Genomic DNA, 17,523 nt, shown 5'->3' on the forward strand with positions numbered 1-17,523 from the left:
CGCCTCAAACCCTGAGTGTTTGCCCTTGTGACTTGTTGATCATCATAGCGAAGCAGATGCTTACAGAAAACTGCAGGGGCTTAGATTGAAAATAAAAAAATTGATGGGTATAAGGTAGAGAGGAGCGGGTTCGGTTCTCCGAGAACCGAATTCCCCACGAACTCCACGTGGTTTACACTGGTCCGAGGCAGGCTCGGTTGTTCCCGCCTGACTCGGAAAACCTGAACAAGGGAAAATGTCATCATCCCGCTGTCGGATTCTCGCGAGATTCGGATTCCATATAAAGAGCTGCGCGTTGCTGCCATTTTTACTCGTGCATTGAAGAGAGAGCGGAGAGGACGTGGCTATGTTCTCTCAGTGGAAATCTCAATATCAGTGCTCAGTATCAGTGGTTACTTATTGCTGCTCAGTAATACTAGTAGTGTGTCTCTCCTGCTCAGTGTCAGTTCTCAGTAGTATCCTCATCAGTGCTCAGTATCACTGCTCATTGTCTTGTGCTGCATTGTGGTGCTCAGCATACTACAGTACATTACTAATAGTCCAGTGCTGCATCTTGCTGCTCAGTGTCAGTTCTAGTATCCTCATCAGTGCTCACTATCACTGCTCATTGCATTGTGGTGTTCTGTATACTACAATAACATAGTAATATAGTAACATAGTTTTTGAGGTTGAATAGAGGCAAATTGCCCATCGTGTTCAACCTGTTTTAAGTTGTGATGATTCTACATACTTGCTGAATAATGTTTTATGACTAGTTAGCTACTATAACTCATGTTACCCCCGGATTAACCATGTTGATATTTTAAGTATTATAACCTTGGATAGCTTTTTCATTCAGAAATGTATCCATTCCTTTTTTAAATCCAATTACAGAGTCCGCCATTACCACCTTCCCTGGCAGGGAATTCCACATCCTGATTGCCCTAACAGTGAAGAAACCTTTCCTCCATTGCGTTCTGAACTTTCCTCCAGTCGCAGCGAGTGACCACGTGTTCTTTTAATAAATAATTCCTCTGATAACTCTTTGTTATGTATCTTTACATATTTGAAGATATTAATAATATCTCCTCTTAGGCACCTCTTTTCTAGTGTATAAATATTCAGCCTAGTAAGTCTTTCCTTATAGTCCAGTACTTTTAGGCCTTTAATCAATTTAGTCTTCAGGATCTCTTACACTTCCATGAGCAGCAGAGTAGTGCAATGGAAGCATGCTGGGCCCATAACCCAGAGGTCGATTGATCGAAACTATCCTCTGCTATGTGCATTTTTTTTTTTATAATTAAAGTAATCAAAAACTGGGATTGATATTTTGGCTCTTTTATTTTTACTTAAAGTACAATAACTTTTATCATTTTAATTTGTTTTAATAGTATATTGACAGCATTGTTTTCTTTAAAAAATCCACTTAATTTTCTTTACCCTATTACTGAAATGGTAATTGACAAAAACAAACTACATTGTCACCAGAAGAGCAATGCAAAATGTACAAGTGATATATGAAAATCATCTTCCATCTTGAATTTCAATGATGCATTGGGACAACAATTTGTGAGAAACATCTTCACCCACAAAGAAAGATTTTCTTAATTCCTTACCTGTGTGCTGATTAGATATCACCTTGTTTTCACATTAAACAGACTTCCCCGTGAGGAAGCAGCAAGGATGCAGTGACGTTTCCTGGTGTCAACCTGTATTATTTCAGTAGACATTGAAATGAGGATGCATCTTTGATGCCTTTCCAATGAAGCAAGTTTATTTCAGTAATAGGTGAAAAACCATTCCTACAAAGGTGTTAATCAGAGACTTGGCTTTGTGGACACTTTTCAGAGAGCAAATTTGTTAGCATAAACATAAAATCAGAAAATGAAGAGCTGTTTAATCACTCAATTGGACTTTTCTGCCAGCATATTTTTTTTCTCTGCAACCCACTGCTAAATTGTGCTTCCTAGCTGTTTTTTTATAAAATCACTTAATCAAATCTAACTCTGATTACATCAGAGAAGGCCAGGTACCCTACACCATAAGGGGGGTTTTTGAAATTTTGACTTGTCTACTTAAAGATCACCAAAATCTGATTACAAGGTCAATTACATCCCTGGGTGGGATTGAACCACCAACCTTTTGGTTAATAGCCAAACATGCTAACCGATTGCGCCACAGAGACACCTTGCAAAAGTCAATACTGACAAAGGCTAATAATCATTCATCTAGAACGTTTCCTAGAAAAACTTTAAAAAGTCAATAATCTGGAGAATTTTTGTAAGAAACACATTGGTACTTTCCCATGATGAGTGAGTGCTTCAGGATTTCTTGCACTTACATGGGCTATTAACCAAAAGGTTGGTGGTTCAATCCCACCCAGGGATGTAATTGACCTTGTCATCAGATTTTGGTGATCTTTAAGTAGACAAGTCAAAATTTCAAACCCCCTCTTATGGTGTAGGGTACCTGGCCTTCTCTGACGTAATCAGAGTTAGATTTAATTAAGTGATTTTATAAAAAACAGCTAGGAAGCACAATTTAGCAGTGGGTTGCAGAGAAAAAAATAACATTTTAAACCTACCGGTAATTTTTTTTTCTCGTAGTCCGTAGAGGATGATGGGGACTCCGTAAGGACCATGGGGGATAGACGGGCTCCGCAGCAGACATGGGCACTTTAAGAAAGACTTTAGATCTGGGTGTGCACTGGCTCCTCCCTCTATGCCCCTCCTCCATACCTCAGTTAGAGAAACTGTGCCCAGAGGAGACAGACAGTTCGAGGAAAGGATTTTTGTTAATCCAAGGTCAAGATTCATACCAGCCACACCAATCACACCGTATAACTTGTGATATACTACCCAGTTAACAGTATGAATCAAATCTAACTCTGATTACATCAGAGAAGGCCAGGTACCCTACACCATAACAGGGGTTTTCGAAATTTTGACTTGTCTACTTAAAGATCAACAAAATCTGATTACAAGTTCAATTACATCCCTGGGTGGGATTGAACCACCAACCTTTTGGTTAATAGCCGTACACACTAACTGATTGCGCCACAGCGAAACTTTGCAAAAGTACATACTGACAAAGGCTAATAAGCATTCATCTAGAACGATTCCTAGAAAAACTTTAAAAAGTCAATAATAAGGAGAGTTTTTGTAAGATGTTTCTTCCAGCAACCAATGAAGAAACACATTGGTACTTTCGCATGATGAGTGAGTGCTTCAGGATCTCTTGCACTTACATGTGCAGCAGAGTACTGTAATGGAAGCATGCTGGGTCCATAACCCAGAGGTAGGCAGATTGAAACTATCCTCTGCTATATGACTTGTCTACTTAAATATTACCAAAATTTGATGACAAGGTCAATTACGTCCCTGGATGGGATTGAACCACCAACCTTTTGATTAATAGCTGAACACACTAACCGATTGCGCCACAGAGACACTTTGCAAAAAGTACATACTGACAAAGACTAATAAGCATTCATCTAGAACGTTTCCTAGAAAAACTTTAAAAAGTCAATAATCTGGAGAGTTTTTGTAAGATGTTTCTTCCAGCAACCAATGAAGAAACACATTGGTACTTTCCCATGATGAGTGAGTGCTTCAGGATCTCTTGCACTTACATGTGCAGCAGAGTACTGCAATGGAAGCATGCTGGGCCCATAACCCAGAGGTAGGCAGATTGAAACTATCCTTTGCTATATGCATTTTTTTTTTGTTCATTAAAGTAATCCAAAACTGGGATTGATATTTTAGCTTTTATTTTTACTTAAAGTACAATAACTTTTACCATTTTAATTTGTTTTAATAGTATATTGACAGTGTTGTTTTCTTTCAAAAATCCAATTAATTTTCTTTACCCGATTATTAAAATGGTAATTGACAAAAACAAACTACATTGTCACCAGAAGAGCAATACAAAATGTACAAGTGATATATTAAAATCATCTTTCCAGCTTGAATTTCAATGATGCATTGGGGCAACGATTTTGTGAGAAACATCTTCACCCTTAAATAAAGATTTTCTTTATTCCTTACCTGTGTGCTAATTAGATATCACCTTGTTTTCACATTAAACAGACTTCCACATGAGAAAGCAGCAAGGATGCAGTGGCGTTAATGTTTCCTGGTGTCAACCTGTATTATTTCAGTAGATATTGAAATGAGGATGCATCTTGCTGCCTTTCCAATGAAGCAAGTTTAATTTAGTAATAGGTGAAAAACCATCCCTACAAATATGTTAATCAGATACTTGGCTTTGTGGACACTTTTCAGAGAACAAATTAGTTAGCATAAAAATAAAGCCAGAAAATGAAGAGCTGTTTAATCACTCAATTGGATTTTTCTGCCAGCATATTTCTTTTTCTCTGCAACCCACTGCTAAATTGTGCTTCCTAGCTGTTTTTTTATAAAATCACTGATTCAAATCTAACTCTGATTACATCAGAGTAGGCCAGGTACCCTACACCATAAGAAGGGGGTTTGAAATTTTGACTTGTCTACTTAAAGATCACCAAAATCTGATAACAAGGTCAATTACATCGTTGGGTGGGATTGAACCACCAACCCTTTGATTAATAACCAAACACACTAACCGATTGCGCCACAGAGACACTTTACAAACATACATACTGACAAAGGCTAATAAGCATTCATCTAGAACGTTTCCTAGAAAAACTTTAAAAAGTCAATAATCTGGAGAGTTTTTGTAAGATGTTTCTTCCATCAACCAACGAAGAAACACATTGGTACTTTCCCATGATGAGTGAGTGCTTCAGGATCTCTTGCACTTACATGTGCAGCAGAGTACTGCAATGGAAACATGCTGGGCCCATAACCCAGAGGTAGGCAGATTGAAACTATCCTCTGCTATATGCATTTTTTTTTGTTAATTAAAGTAATCCAAAACTGGGATTGATATTTTTGCTCTTTTATTTTTACTTAAAGTACAATAACTTTTACCATTTTAATTTGTTTTAATAGTATATTGACAGTATTGTTTTCTTTCAAAAATCCACTTAATTTTCTTTACCCTATTATTAAAATGGTAATTGACAAAAACAAACTACATTGTCACCAGAAGAGCAATACAAAATGTACAAGTGATATATTAAAATCATCTTTCCAGCTTGAATTTCAATGATGCATTGGGGCAACGATTTTGTGAGAAACACCTTCACCCTTAAATAAAGATTTTCTTAATTCCTTACCTGTGTGCTAATTAGATATCACCTTGTTTTCACATTAAACAGACTTCCACATGCGAAAGCAGCAAGGATGCAGTGGCGTTTATGTTTCCTGGTGTCAACCTGTATTATTTCAGTAGACATTGAAATGAGGATGCATCTTGCTGCCTTTCCAATGAAGCAAGTTTAATTCAGTAATAGGTGAAAAACCATTCCTACAAAGATGTTAATCAGAGACTTGGCTTTGTGGACACTTTTCAGAGAGCAAATTTGTTAGCATAAACATAAAATCAGAAAATGAAGAGCTGTTTAAACAGCTACTGCCTGAGGGTCTCTTGACCTGGTGCAATACCTCTGTAGCTTTTTGTTGAGGCGGGACGCCATCATGTCTATCTGGAACAGTCCCCACCGACTTGCAATCTGTGCGAAGACTTCCTGATGGAGTCCCCACTCTCCTGGATGTAGGTCGTGTCTGCTGAGGAAGTCTGCTTCCCAGTTGTCCACTCCCGGAATGAACACTGCTGACAGTGCGCTTACATGATTCTCCGCCCAGCGAAGAATTCTGGTGGCTTCCGCCATCGCCACTCTGCTCCTTGTGCCGCCTTGGCGGTTTACATGAACTACTGCGGTGACGTTGTCTGACTGGATCAGAACTGGTTGGTCGCGAAGTAAGGTCTCCGCTTGACATAGGGCGTTGTATATGGCCCTTAGCTCCAGGATGTTGATGTGAAGACAAGTCTCCTGACTTGACCAAAGACCTTGGAAATTTCTTCCCTGTGTGGCTGCTCCCCAACCTCGGAGGCTCGCGTTCGTGGTCACCAGGATCCAGTCCTGAATGCCGAACCTGCGGCCCTCTAGAAGGTGAGCACTCTGCAGCCACCACAGGAGAGATACCCTGGCCCTAGGGGACAGGGTGATCAACTGATGAATCTGTAGATGTGACCCGGACCACTTGTCCAGTAGGTCCCATTGCAAGATCCTCGCATGGAACCTGCCGAAGGGAATGGCCTCGTATGATGCCACCATCATTCCCAGGACTCGAGTGCAGTGATGCACTGACACCTGTTTTGGTTTCAATAGGTTCCTGACCAGAGTCATGAGTTCCTGGGCCTTTTCTATCGGAAGATAAACCCTTTTCTGGTCCGTATCCAGAATAATGCCCAAGCAAAGTCAGACGAGTCGTAGGAACCAACTGCGACTTCGGGATATTGAGAATCCAGCCGTTTTGCTGTAACACCTTCAATGAAAGTTATACGCTGTTCAGCAACTGCTCTCTTGATCTCGCTTTTATGAGGAGATCGTTCAAGTACGGGATAATTGTGACACCTTGCTTTCGCAGGAGCACCATAATTTCCGTCATTACCTTGGTGAAAATTCTCGGAGAAAATTCTGGAGAGACCAAACGGCAACGTCTGAAATTGGTAATGACAATACTGTACCGCAAATCTTAGGTACGCCTGATGAGGTGGATAAATGAGTACATGAAGGTATGCATCCTTTATGTCCAGAGATATCATAAAATCCCCCCCTTCTAGGCTGGCGATGACCGCTCTTAGCGATTCCATCTTGAACTTGAACCTTTTCAAGTATAGGTTCAGGGATTTTAAATTTAATATGGGTCTGACCAAACCGTCCGGTTTTGGGACTACAAACAGGGTCGAATAATTTCCCTTTCCTTGTTGAAGCAGGGGAACCTTGACCACCACCTGTTGAAGATACAATTTGTGAATTGCATTTAACACTATCTCCCTTTCCTGGGGAGAAGATGGTAGGGCCGATTTGAAAAACCGGCGAGGAGGCACCTCTTCGAATTTCAGCTTGTAACCCTGAGAAACAATTTCTATTGCCTAGGGATCCACCTGCGAATGAACCCAGATGTGGCTGAAAACACGAAGACGTGCCCCCAACTGGGCGGACTCCTTTAGCGGAGCCCCAGCGTCATGCGGTGGATTTTGTAGAGGCCGGGGAGGACTTCTGTTCCTGGGAACTAGCTGTGTTGTGCAGCTTCTTCCCTCTGCCCTTACCTCTGGCAAGAAAGGACGCACCTCGTACTTTCTTGTTTCTCTGTGATCGAAAGGACTGCATTTGATAATGTGGTGCTTTCTTAGGCTGTGAGGGAATATAAGGCAAAAAATTTGATTTACCAGCTGTAGCTGTGGAGACAAGGTCCGAGAGACCTTCCCCAAACAATTCCTCACACCTGTAAGGTAAAACCTCCATATGCCTTTTTGAGTCGGCATCACCTGTCCATTGCCGGGTCCATAGGACTCGTCTAGCAGAAATCGACATAGCGTTTATTCTAGAACCCAGTAGACTAATGTCACTTTGAGCATCTCTCATATATAGGACAGCATCTTTTATATGCCCTATGGTCAATAACATAGCATCCTTATCTAGGGTCTCAATCTCTGCTGATAAGGTATCTGTCCATGCTGCCACCGCGCTACAACCTCGGCCGACGCAATTGCCGGTCTGAGTAAGGTACCAGAATGTGTGTAAATGGACTTTAGGGTAACCTCCTGCTTGCGGTCAGCAGGGTCCCTGATGGTAGCCGTATCCTGGGATGGCAGCGCTACCTTTTTGGATAAGCGTGTCAATGCTTTATCCACCCTAGGGGAGGATTCCCACCGTATCCTGTCCATTGGCGGGAAAGGATACGCCATAAGAATCCTTTTGGGAATCTGCAGCTTTTTGTCTGGAGATTCCCAAGCTTTTTCACATAATTCGTTCAACTCATGTGAGGGGGGAAAGGTTATCTCAGGTTTCTTTCCCTTATACATGTGTACCCTCGTGTCAGGGACAGGGGACTCTGTGATGTGCAAAACATCTTTTATTGCAATAATCATATATCGAATACATTTAGCCAATTTTGGTTGTAACTTTGCATCATCGTAGTCGACACTGGAGTCAGAATCTGTGTCGGTATCTGTGTCAACTATTTGGGATAGTGGGCGCTTTTGAGACCCCGAAGGTCCCTGCGACATAGGGACAGGCATGGGTTGACTCCCTGACTGTTCCCTAGCTTCAGCTTTGTCTAATCTCTTGTGTAATAAGTTTACATTAGCACTTAAAACATTCCACATATCCATCCAGTCAGGTGTCGGCGTTGTCGATGGAGACACCACATTAATTTGCTCCTGCTCCTCTCTAGGAGAGCCTTCTACCTCAGACATGTCGACACACGTGTACCGACACACCATACACTCAGGGAATCCTCTTATCTGAGGACAGTTCCCCAACAAGGCCCTTTGGAGAGACAGAGAGAGAAAGTATGCCAGCACACACCCCAGCGCTATATGACCCAGGAAAAAAACACAATCATTTTATGTTTACCCAGTAGCGCTGTATTTCCATATATATATGCGCCTAATTATGTGCCCCCTCTTCTTTAAGACCCTCTTTCTACCGTGGTATAAGCAGGGGAGAGTCCATGGAGCTTCCCCTCAGCGGTGCTGTGGAGAAAATGGCGCTGGGGAGTGCTGAGGGAGAAGCCCCACCCCCTCAGCGACGGGCTTCTGTCCCGCTCAAATAGCCCCCCCCATAAAAAAATGGCGGGGGCTCTTATATATATATACAGTGCCTAGCTGCATATATATTTATTTTGCCAAAGAGAGGTCTATATTGCTGCCCAGGGCGTCCCCCCTGCGCCCTTCACCCTTACACTGACTGCCGTGTGTGAGGTGTATGGGAGCAATGGAGCACAGCTTTACTGCTGTGCGTTACCTCAGTGAAGATCATGAAGTCTTCCGCCGCCTCTGAAGTCTTCTTTTCTTCTCATACTCACCCGGCTTCTATCTTCCGGCTCTGCGAGGGGGACGGCGGCGCGGCTCTGGGACGGACGGCGAGGGTGAGACCTGCGTACCGATCCCTCTGGAGCTAATGCTGTACAGTAGCCTAAGAAGCAGAGCCTATCAACTCACAGAAGTAGGTGTGCATCTCTCCCCTCCGCCCCTCGATGCAGGGAGTCTGTTGCCAGCAGGCTCCCTGAAAATAAAAAAATCTAACAAATATACTTTCTGTCAGGAAACTCAGGAGAGCTCCCTGAAAAGCACCCAGTCTCCTCTGGGCACAGTAGTAAACTGAGGTCTGGAGGAGGGGCATAGAGGGAGGAGCCAGTGCACACCCAGATCTAAAGTCTTTCTTAAAGTGCCCATGTCTCCTGCGGAGCCCGTCTATCCCCCATGGTCCTTACGGAGTCCCCAGCATCCTCTAGGACGTAAGATAAAAATTATGCTGGCAGAAAAATCCAATTGAGTGATTAAACAGCTCCAGAGCTGCTCTGTAAGGCAAGTAAAAGGGTGTGGGCCCTGCAGCACTACCTGTAGTTTGCATTGTGCATTGGAAGCCTAGTTTGCTGTCTGTTTCCACTTCTTTTTTCTTGATCCCCTCCCGTCTATACCCTTGTGCACTATCCTGACTTCTCCTCCCGTCTGCTTACTTTGTGCCTTCCAATGCACAATGCAAACTACAGGTAGTGCTGCAGGGCCCACACCCTTTTACTTGCCTTACAGAGCAGCTCTTGAGCTGTTACAGTGCCCAGCTGCTGCAAGAAATCAGCGTGAATGCTTCAGGGGCTGGGGCATGGCCAACATGAGCCCCACACCGAAGGAGGGTGGGGGTGTTTAATGCGAACTAGGGGTCTTGCACAATGCGAACTACAGGTAGTGCTGCAGGGCCCACACCCTTTTACTTGCCTTACAGAGCAGCTCTGGAGCTGTTACAGTGCCCAGCTGCTGCAAGAAATCAGCTTGAATCCTTCAGGGGCTGGGGCATAGCCAACATGAGCCCCACACCGACAGAGGGTGGAGGTGTTTAATGCGAACTAGGGGTCATCCAAGTGCCGCAAAAGGCCGCCATGCCCTGCACGCCCCTTTTCTCTTTTCATATGCAGACGAGGGTTGAAGCCAACTTTGACCCACTGCTTGGATGACATCGCCATATGCAAATCCATCTGCTGCAGGCCTTCCCCCAGGAATGCTTGCACTAGTTGTTGCATTTGGTTTGTTGTTTGGGGGTGCTTCAGTATTAGGCAGCCTTCTGCCCTCCCATGTTCATCTGAAAATATGTGTTCTCCCTGCAGTTGTTGTCCCCAGATGAGAGTTCCCTTGTGCTGCCTCAGTTGAATCTCCTTTACTTGACAGAGATGTGCCTGAGCAGCGGCCCTCCCCAGCCCTATCCCAAATCATACTTATTTTGCATAGGAGATACCATGGTCATGAAGACTGTTCTCCCAGGGTGCGGTTCATTCATTGCATTCTGGGTATGCTGACCCCTGTGATTTCCCCAAATGTGGGAAACTCGACTGCATTATTTAATGCGAACTAGGGGTCATCCAAGCACCGCAAAAGGCCGCCATGCCCTGCATACCCCTTTTCTCTTTTCATAAGCAGACGAGGTTTGAAGCCAACCTTGACCCACTGCTTGGATGACATCACTTGCTGCCTTTCCAATGAAGCAAGTTTAATTTAATAATAGGTGAAAAACCATCCCTACAAAGGTGTTAATAAGATACTTGGCTTTGTGGACACTTTTCAGAGCACAAATTTGTTAGCATAAAAATAAAGCCAGAAAATGAAGAGCTGTTTAATCACTCAATTGGATTTTTCTGCCAGCATATTTCTTTTTCTCTGCAACCCACTGCTAAATTGTGCTTCGTGGCTGTTTTTTTTATAAAATCACTTAATCAAATCTAACTCTGATTACATCAGAGAAGGCCAGGTACCCTACACCATAACAGGGGTTTTCGAAATTTTGACTTGTCTACTTAAAGATCACCAAAATCTGATAACAAGGTCAATTACGTCCCTAGGTGGGATTGAACCACCAACCTTTTGGTTAACAACTGAACACGCTAACTGTTTGTGCCTCAGAGACACTTTGCGAAAGTACATACTGACAAAGGCTAATAAGCATTCATCTAGAACGTTTCCTAGAAAAACTTTAAAAAGTCAATAATCTGGAGAGTTTTTGTAAGATGTTTCTTCCATCAACCAATGAAGAAACACATTGGTACTTTCCCATGATGAGTGAGTGCTTCAGGATCTCTTGCACTTACATGTGCAGCAGAGTACTGTAATGGAAGCATGCTGGGTCCATAACCCAGAGGTAGGCAGATTGAAACTATCCTCTGCTATATGCATTGTTTTTTGTTAATTAAAGTAATCCAAAACTGGGATTGATATTTTTGCTCTTTTATTTTTACTTAAAGTACAATAACTTTTACCATTTTAATTTGTTTTAATAGTATATTGACAGTATTGTTTTCTTTCAAAAATCCACTTAATTTTCTTTACCCTATTATTAAAATGGTAATTGACAAAAACAAACTACATTGTCACCAGAAGAGCAGTACAAAATATACAAGTGATATATTAAAATCATCTTTCCAGCTTTAATTTCAATGATGCCTTGGTGCAACAATTTTGTGAGAAACATCTTCACCCATAAAGAAAGATTTTCTTAATTCCTTACCTGTGTGCTGATTAGATATCACCTTGTTTTCACATTAAACAGACTTCCCCATGAGGAAGCAGCAAGGATGCAGTGACGTTTATGTTTCCTGGTGTCAACCTGTATTATTTCAGTAGACATTGAAATGAGGATGCATCTTGCTTCCTTTCCAATGAAGCAAGTTTAATTCAGTAATAGGTGGATAATCATTCCTACAAAGGTGTTAATCAGAGACTTGGCTTTGTGGACACTTTTCAGAGAGCAAATTTGTTAGCATAAACATAAAATCAGAAAATGAAGAGCTGTTTAATCACTCAATTGGACTTTTCTGCCAGCATAATTTTTTTTCTCTGCAACCCACTGCTAAATTGTGCTTCCTAGCTGTTTTTTATAAAATCACTTAATCAAATCTAACTCTGATTACATCAGAGAAGGCCGGGTACCCTACACCATAAGAGGGGGTTTGTAATTTTGACTTGTCTACTTAAAGATCACCAAAATCTGATAACAAGGTCAATTACGTCCCTGGGTGGGATTGAATCACCAACCTTTAGGTTAATAGCCATACACACTGACTGATTGCGCCACAGCGACACTTTGCAAAAGTACATACTGACAAAGGCTAATAAGCATTCATCTAGAACGTTTCCTAGAAAAACTTTAAAAAGTCAATAATCTGGAGAATTTTTGTAAGAAACACATTGGTACTTTCCCATGATGAGTGAGTGCTTCAGGATCTCTTGCACTTACATGGGCTATTAACCAAAAGGTTCCCACCCAGTGATGTAATTGACCTTGTGATCAGATTTTGGTGATCTTTAAGTAGACAAGTCAAAATTTCAAACCCCCTCTTATGGTGTAGGGTACCTGGCCTTCTCTGACGTAATCAGAGTTAGATTTAATTAAGGTGCGCAAGGACATAGAAAGGAGCGGTTTAAGAAAAGAGAAGTGGAAACAGACAGCAAACTAGGCTGGAGAGAGACCTGAGACAAAGAGATCTGAATTATACGAGAGCCGACCAGGGGAAACACAAATTATGCAGTCAAGTTTCCCACATTTGGGGAAATCGCAGGAGCAGCACACCCAGAGTGCAATGGGTGAGCCTTGCCCTGGGAGAAGCACCTTCATGATCATAGTATCTCACCTGGCAGGTAAGTAGGAGTTGGGCTAGTGCTGGGGAGGGTCGCTGCTCGGGTACGCCCCTGTCAAGTGAAGGAGATCCAACTGAGGCAGCACAAGGGAACTCTCGAAAGAACAACAAGGCTAGAGGAAGATCTGAGACAAAGAAATCTGACTTTTACCAGAGCTGACCAGAGGAAAGCACAAACACAGTCCCCCACTACCACCAGGAAACATTAACGCCACTGCATCCTTGCTGCTTTCTCATGTGGAAGTCTATTTAATGTGAAAACAAGGTGCTATCTAATTAGCACACAGAAAAGAAAATTAAGTGAATTTTTGAAAGAAAACAATACTGTCAATATACTATTAAAACAAATTAAAATGGTAAAAGTTATTGTACTTTAAGTAAAAATAAAAGAGCAAAAATGTCAATCCCAGTTTTGGATTACTTTAATTAACAAAAAAAATGCATATAGCAGAGGATAGTTTCAATCTGCCTACCTCTGGGTTATGGACCCAGCATGCTTCCATTACAGTACTCTGCTGCACATGTAAGTGCAAGAGATCCTGAAGCACTCACTCATCATGGGAAAGTACCAATGTGTTTCTTCATTGGTTGATGGAAGAAACATCTTACAAAAACTCTCCACATTATTGACTTTTTAAAATGTTTCTAGGAAACGTTCTAGATGAATGCTTATTAGCCTTTTTCAGTATATGCTTTTGCAAAGTGTCGCTGTGGCGCAATCAGTTAGTGTGTAAGGCTATTAACCAAAAAGTTGGTGGTTCAATCCCACCCAGGGACGTAATTGACCTTGTTATCAGATTTTGGTGATCTTTATGTAGACAAGTAAAAATTTCAAACCCCCTCTTATGGTGTAGGGTACCTGGCCTTCTCTGATGTAATCAGAGTTAGATTTGATTCAGTGATTTTATAAAAAACAGCTAGGAAGCACAATTTAGCAGTGGGTTGCAGAGAAAAAGAAATATGCTGGCAAAAAAATCCAATTGAGTGATTAAACAGCTCTTCATTTTCTGGCTTTATTTTTATGCTAACAAATTTGTTCTGTGAAAAGTGTCCACAAAGCCAAGTCTCTGATTAACACCTTTGTAGGGATGGTTTTTCACCTATTACTAAATTAAACTTGCTTCATTGGAAAGGCAGCAAGATGCATCCTCATTTCAATATCTACAGAAATAATACAGGTTGACACCAGGAAACATTAACGCCACTGCAAACTTGCTGCTTTCTCATGTGGAAGTCTGTTTAATGTGAAAACAAGGTGATATCTAATTAGCACACAGGTAAGGAATTAAGAAAATCTTTATTTAAGGGTGAAGATGTTTCTCACAAAATCGTTGCCCCAATGCATCATTGAAATTCAAGCTGGAAAGATGATTTTAATATATCACTTGTACATTTTGTATTGCTCTTCTGGTGACAATGTAGTTTGTTTTTGTCAATTACCATTTTAATAATCGGGTAAAGAAAATTAATTGGATTTTTGAAAGAAAACAATACTGTCAATATACTATTAAAACAAATTAAAATGGTAAAAGTTATTGTACTTTAAGTAAAAATAAAAGAGCAAAAATATCAATCCCAGTTTTGGATTACTTTAATTAACAAAAAAAAATGCATATAGCAGAGGATAGTTTCAATCTGCCTACCCCTGGGTTATGGACCCAGCATGCTTCCATTACAGTACTCTGCTGCACATGTAAGTGCAAGAGGTCCTGAAGCACTCACTTATCATGGGAAAGTACCAATGTGTTTCTTCATTGGTTGATGGAAGAAACATCTTACAAAAACTCTCCACATTATTGACTTTTTAAAATGTTTCTAGGAAGCGTTCTAGATGAATGCTTATTAGCCTTTGTCAGTATGTACTTTTGCAAAGTGTCGCTGTGGCGCAATCAGTTAGTGTGTATGGTTATTAACCAAAAGGTTGGTGGTTCAATCCCACCCAGGGACGTAATTGACCTTGTTATCAGATTTTGGTGATCTTTAAGTAGACAAGTCAAAATTTCAAACCCCCTGTTATGGTGTAGGGTACCTGGCCTTCTCTGATGTAATCAGAGTTAGATTTGATTCAGTGATTTTATAAAAACAGCTAGGAAGCACAATTTAGCAGTGGGTTGCAGAGAAAAAGAAATATGCTGGCAAAAAAATCCAATTGAGTGATTAAACAGCTCTTCATTTTCTGGCTTTATTTTTATGCTAACAAATTTGTTCTCTGAAAAGTGTCCACAAAGCCAAGTCTCTGATTAACACCTTTGTAGGGATGGTTTTTCACCTATTACTAAATTAAACTTGCTTCATTGGAAAGGCAGCAAGATGCATCCTCATTTCAATGTCTACTGAAATAATACAGGTTGACACCAGGAAACATTAACGCCACTGCATCCTTGCTGCTTTCGCATGTTGAAGTCTGTTTAATGTGAAAACAAGGTGATATCTAATTAGCACACAGGTAAGGAATTAAGAAAATCTTTATTCAAGGGTGAAGGTGTTTCTCACAAAATCGTTACCCCAATGCATCATTGAAATTCAAGCTGGAAAGATGATTTTAATATATCACTTGTACATTTTGTATTGCTCTTCTGGTGACAATGTAGTTTGTTTTTGTCAATTACCATTTTAATAATAGGGTAAAGAAAATTAAGTGGATTTTTGAAAGAAAACAATACTGTCAATATACTATTAAAACAAATTAAAAAGGTAAAAGTTATTGCACTTTAAGTAAAAATAAAAGAGCAAAAATATCAATCCCAGTTTTGGATTACTTTAATTAACAAAAAAAAATGCATATAGCAGAGGATAGTTTCAATCTGCCTACCTCTGGGTTATGGGCCCAGCATTTTTCCATTGCAGTACTCTGCTGCACATGTAAGTGCAAGAGATCCTGAAGCACTCACTCATCATGGGAAAGTACCAATGTGTTTCTTCGTTGGTTGATGGAAGAAACATCTTACAAAAACTCTCCAGATTATTGACTTTTTAAAGTTTTTCTAGGAAACGTTCTAGATGAATGCTTATTAGCCTTTGTCAGTATGTACGTTTGTAAAGTGTCTCTGTGGCGCAATCTGTTGGTGTGTTTGGTTATTAATCACAGGGTTGGTGGTTCAATCCCACGCAGGGATGTAATTGACCTTGTTATCAGATTTTGGTGATCTTTAAGTAGACAAGTCAAAATTTCAAACCCCCTTCTTATGGTGTAGGGTACCTGGCCTACTCTGATGTAATCAGAGTTAGATTTGAATCAGTGATTTTATAAAAAAAACAGCTAGGAAGCACAATTTAGCAGTGGGTTGCAGAGAAAAAGAAATATGCTGGCAGAAAAATCCAATTGAGTGATTAAACAGCTCTTCATTTTCTGGCTTTATTTTTATGCTAACGAATTTGTTCTCTGAAAAGTGTCCACAAAGCCAAGTATCTGATTAACATATTTGTAGGGATGGTTTTTCACCTATTACTAAATTAAACTTGCTTCATTGGAAAGGCAGCAAGATGCATCCTCATTTCAATATCTACTGAAATAATACAGGTTGACACCAGGAAACATTAACGCCACTGCATCCTTGCTGCTTTCTCATGTGGAAGTCTGTTTAATTTGAAAACAAGGTGATATCTAATTAGCACACAGGTAAGGAATTAAGAAAATCTTTATTTAAGGGTGAAGATGTTTCTAACAAAATCGTTGCCCCAATGCATCATTGAAATTCAAGCTGGAAAGATGATTTTAATATATCACTTGTACATTTTGTATTGCTCTTCTGGTGACAATGTAGTTTGTTTTTGTCAATTACCATTTTAATAATCGGGTAAAGAAAATTAATAGGATTTTTGAAAGAAAACAATACTGTCAATATACTATTAAAACAAATTAAAATGGTAAAAGTTATTGTACTTTAAGTAAAAATAAAAGCTAAAATATCAATCCCAGTTTTGGATTACTTTAATGAACAAAAAAAAAATGCATATAGCAAAGGATAGTTTCAATCTGCCTACCTCTGGGTTATGGGCCCAGCATGCTTCCATTGCAGTACTCTGCTGCACATGTAAGTGCAAGAGATCCTGAAGCACTCACTCATCATGCGAAAGTACCAATGTGTTTCTTCATTGGTTGCTGGAAGAAACATCTTACAAAAACTCTCCAGATTATTGACTTTTTAAAGTTTTTCTAGGAAACGTTCTAGATGAATGCTTATTAGTCTTTGTCAGTATGTACTTTTCGCAAAGTGTCTCTGTGGCGCAATCGGTTAGTGTGTTCAGCTATTAATCAAAAGGTTGGTGGTTCAATCCCATCCAGGGACGTAATTGACCTTGTGATCAGATTTTGGTAATATTTAAGTAGACAAGTCAAAATTGCAAACCCCCTCTTATGGTGTAGGGTACCTGGCCTTCTCTGATGTAATCAGAGTTAGATTTGATTAAGTGATTTTATAAAAAAACAGCTAGGAAGCACAATTTAGCAGTGGGTTGCAGAGAAAAAGAAAAATGCTGGCAGAAAAATCCAATTAAGTGATTAAACAGCTCTTCATTTTCTGGCTTTATTTTTATGATTACAAATTTGTTCTCTGAAAAGTGTCCACAAAGCCAAGTATCTGATTAACATCTTTGTAGGGATGGTTTTTCACCTATTACTAAATTAAACTTGCTTCATTGGAAAGGCAGCAAGATGCATCCTCATTTCAATATCTACGGAAATAATACAGGTTGACACCAGGAAACATTAACGCCACTGCATCTTTGCTGTTTTCTCATGTGGAAGTCT

General features: G+C 40.5%; 1 non-coding gene and 1 pseudogene across 1 annotated transcript; one reads left to right on the top strand and one right to left on the bottom strand.

Annotated features, from left to right (window-relative positions):
* Positions 1 to 10,357: 10,357 nt before the first annotated feature.
* LOC135008367 (U1 spliceosomal RNA) lies at positions 10,358 to 10,536 on the top strand (annotated as a pseudogene).
* A 2,083-nt stretch (positions 10,537 to 12,619) lies between these two features.
* On the bottom strand, positions 12,620 to 12,782 carry LOC135008193 (U1 spliceosomal RNA). The gene has a single exon (XR_010208008.1). It is a non-coding gene; the product is annotated as a U1 spliceosomal RNA (small nuclear RNA).
* Positions 12,783 to 17,523: the final 4,741 nt, after the last annotated feature.

The sequence above is a fragment of the Pseudophryne corroboree genome, unplaced genomic scaffold, assembly GCF_028390025.1.
Source record: "Pseudophryne corroboree isolate aPseCor3 unplaced genomic scaffold, aPseCor3.hap2 scaffold_222, whole genome shotgun sequence".
NCBI classification, from domain to species: Eukaryota; Metazoa; Chordata; class Amphibia; order Anura; family Myobatrachidae; genus Pseudophryne; species Pseudophryne corroboree.